Here is a 4,217-nt window from a genome sequence, read left to right on the forward strand (position 1 = left end):
CTCTCTCTCTCTCTCTCTCTCTCTCTCTCTCTCTCTCTCTCTCTCTGCTGGGTTCACTGCTGTGAGCCTGTCTGCATCTCATTTACACTCACATATTTTCACACCATCGCTCAAACCCAGGGATGTGTGGCTTGAATTTTGTATGTGTATGTGTGTGTGCATGCGTGAAAATCAAATCATGTGTGTCTTCTAAAGTTTTTGTGCAAGTGCCTTTGTGTCGCACGTGTGTGTGTGTGTGTGTGTGTGTGTGTGTGTGTGTGTGTGTGTGTGTGTGTGTGTGTGTGAGAGAGAGTGAGAGCCCATGCTTAGCTTGTTAATTAAATCTACATTACGTCCTGCTTAGCCTGTAGGCTCTTTTTTCTCCCCACTGTTACTGGGTGACATACTTTAGACGCTGTTGGCCCAGGGCATGGAACTGAATAAAGTGTTAAAAAAATATTTATTAGGGCATTTACAGATCCCATGCTTGGTCAAAGCTTACCATGTTGTGCCAAAAAATAGGCTTAGATTCAGGGCCGGGGGAAAATCACGTAAAATCAGACGAGTAGTCACGTAAAGGCCGCAGAGGCCCATTTTCCTGCTTTATAGCATCAACAGATCTGAACAGTAAAATAGCAGGTTGGCTTTTTAATTTGTCCTGACCGTTCGGAGTCCCCCCTTCCCCCCAGAAGACTGCGAGGGAGGGTCGAGCCAAGAGTCATTTAGCCGCTAATAACATCCCACTAGAATCAAAGTCCTCTGAGCCCCGATGTCACTCAAATGTTGGAGAGGAAGAACAAAGCTTCGTGGTGATTTAAATACTGACTTCCTGCCTTTCTGTGTATTGAAGCTGATGTAAGAGGCGTTATGATGCAGCTTCCTCTTAAAGTGTGTCATTCTTTCAACACAATGGAATATATAATAAAAAGATGGGTATAGGTCAAGAGCAGAAGAAGGAGATGAAAGCAAACAGGAAGGTGGGACAGAGAGAAAGGGTCATATTTATCAAATTATTACAATTTGGGACTAAAGTGAAAGTAAAAATCCTTCACTTTTACTCACTACCTTCTTTTGGAAAATATGCTTATTCGCCTTCCAGCGGAGAGTTAGCTAACAAGCATCTTGCCACTCTCTTGTCCGTATGTTAATTATGAACCTGTAGCCGGTTGTTTGTGAAATTATTTTATTGTAATACCAAAAGTTTTAAGTTTGTCAAGATACATCATAGATGGATGCAGTATTTACACTAAGGTGAGAGGACATGTTGTCAGACATGTTGGAGTGACTGTACATAATAATAAAATAACTTTATAAACTATATGTGAGCTGAAGCAATATATAATTGTGGTCGTTTTATCATTTGCATTCGATTTGAACATTTGACAGGATACACAGTCCTTTTCTTCTTTTCTTTATAAAGAATAATAATATATTCATTTGGTTTGCAAAATGTGTATTTCTGCATCGAGTGGAGTTTAACTTCAGTGAACTTTGACCGGCAAAGTCGAAGCCTTAACCAAAAGCAGTGTGTGTGTGGTTGACCCCACTTCGCACTGCCCCCATTCAGCACAAGTACTGCCTCATTCGTCTGCATTCGCGCATATCAGTCCGTGCCTTACACCTTATTAAGAATCCCACTGCTTATCTTGGCAAAACTCGTGCTCCATAGCATTCAATCGCTAGAATTGACCAGGCGTCCATGCTCACAAAGGTACCTGTAACCCAATTTGCTTAGGTCCTATGCCCTGACCAATGGGCTATCCCTAAACACACAAAGTGAATGCCTAATTTCAATTAATAGTCTCTGCCTCAACCGACTATACAGGGCGCAGGTTGCCATGAAATGCAGTGGGGTTCAAAATGACGTGTGCCCTGCATGTGGTAAATCATGTGATCACTTAAGAGTTGCTCTTAAATGTTACTCCATACACTTACTTTTGATTAAGTATATCAAAAAATCGTATTCTTTACACTCTCACACAAAAAAAATCAAAAACCCCAAGTTGGCTCTTTAGTGCATTTTTAAGTGTGCTAAAATGTAATTAAGTTTGATAAATAGGAGGAGAGAAAGCAAAGAAGAGAAAAGGAGACAGCAGAGAGATGGAAGGAAAAGCAGAAGAAAAGATGAACAAGAGAGAAAGAGCAGATGAGAGGCGGCCAGGCCTGGGAAGAGAAGGCGGGGGGTGAGGGTTTGGGTAGAAGAAGAGGAGGCGGTGGAGGCCAAGAGGCCTGGAGGTGGTGGAGGAGGAGGAGGAGGAGGGTGAATCCAGGCTGACCCCTGTGTCTGTGTGTGTTGTTGTGTGTCTCAGTGGGTTTCCTCTGCCCTGGCGCCAGCTGGAAATGCCTCCACTAAGCAGAGGCAGTACACACATCATCCTCCATTCACCCCCATTCAGTCCCCTTTGATGAGAGTAACACTATACATGCCCAGCGCGCCTCACAGATACTATCAAGCTGCTGTTTAAAGGGCAGGAGCGAGAGCCGGGGCAGCTGATCATAACTTATCGTGTGTTCGGACGCACTGTCATCCAGTTTCGTTGCCCTGCGGAGCAAATAAAAGGGAGGACAATTGAGGAGGTTTTGTAATTGGAGTGATGTTGTTGTTACAGTGGTGGAGGTTTCATGAGGTACGCTGCCACCTAGAGGTCATCTCCCACGGTTGCTGAGAGGAATGTGGTCTTTCTCTGCTTATTTTCAACCACAGTTTGATGAGCAGAATTTAAGTGGATTATGTTTTCTAAGAGGCCATTAAAGTCAGTAAAAAGCTGATGTGGATACATCTTAATACCCGTCTTGTTTCACTTTACAAGGGAATTATACCCTGTTGACTATACCTTGAGTACCTGCTGTCGGATTAGTCACAGTTGCTCTTTAAAGTTGATCCTCGTGATGGTCTTTTTAAAATGACTCAATGGCCATGAAATTAGTCATTAGTTTGTTATCCTGCCGTGATGCTGCCCTCATGCTACAAAAACCTCGCCAGTAAACAATTATCCGACCGACACGGCGAGGTAAAGGCCCAAATCTACAGCCCAGACATGCCGTGAGGAAGAAAAACAAACGGCTTTGCTTAGCTTAGCTTTGGTTTGCTTTGTTCTGGCCATTACGGAGCCGAAATATTGTCATTACTCGTAGACCAAATCATTTTACAACATCCTGCAATTAAACTTTAAGCTAATAGATTAATGAGACAAATGGAGTTTGAATGCTGGAAGTTGGTTTCTATTAGGGATGGTAGCGCAGGGAGAAGTGAACTGTTGCATGCTCTACACACACACACACACACACACACACTGTTTTCTTTCCCCCTTTCGCTCTCTCTCTCTCTCTCTCTCTCTACACATGCACACACACAAACAGAGAACAGACTGGTTTGATTTAGGTTTGCGGTCCCCTCCCGGTGCAGCCTCAGACAGGCAGAGAGGACCAGAGCGCAGTGAACTCCGGTTCAGCCTGAGCCCGGCTGTCTCTGCTAAGCTTCAAGTTGAAACCCTCCAAATTGGGCTTAATCTATGTTTTGCTTTGCCAATTATCGACCCGCAGAGCCGCATGGCAAATAGGGATGAATGAGCTTTAGATGGGCTTGGTTGAGAGGAAGGTCACGGTGTGATTAATGGTTATCTGTTGAATCCATGACTCGGTCAGCTAAGATGTAGCACGAGATGAGTTATCGGAAAATCTTCAGGAAAAAACGCAGAGCATGACGCAACAGAAAAGCAGTTTAAATCTCTGAGTATAAAACACTGTTACTAAAACCAAAGTGGGTTTACCATACAGTACATTTGTTTGTCAATCAACATGGTTCCAAAATGTATCCAGACAAGAGGTCTGGTTTCTGTGTCATGTAATACCAGCGCTGTGGTATCAGTAGTTTTATGAAGATGAAGATACTGTCTGTGAGCCTACTGTTCATTAAAATAACTGGTAATTAACCCCCTCATAGAGGAGCAAACAGAGGGACATCTTATTTCTACAACTTTGAACTGTCCATGTGCTGAACTTGTTGGAAAGGTTACATGTTTTCCAAATTTCACTAAAAAGGAGCACTGATTTTACAGTTCATCACGAGGAGCCTGTGAAAGCTTGTCTCTTCTCTTTTCTGAAGCAAGCTCTTAAAAATCGTAATAAAAAAGTAATTGATTATGTTGTCAAGGGAGTCTCAGTTTGGTCTTAAGACTTTTGGTCTTTAAATCTGTTTTTATCAGAAATCCCAAGTGTGGCACTCCCCACACTCCCAA

The sequence above is a fragment of the Anarrhichthys ocellatus genome, unplaced genomic scaffold (assembly GCF_004355925.1).
Source record: "Anarrhichthys ocellatus isolate YVR2014 unplaced genomic scaffold, GSC_Weel_1.0 scaffold31, whole genome shotgun sequence".
Lineage (NCBI taxonomy): Eukaryota > Metazoa > Chordata > Actinopteri > Perciformes > Anarhichadidae > Anarrhichthys > Anarrhichthys ocellatus.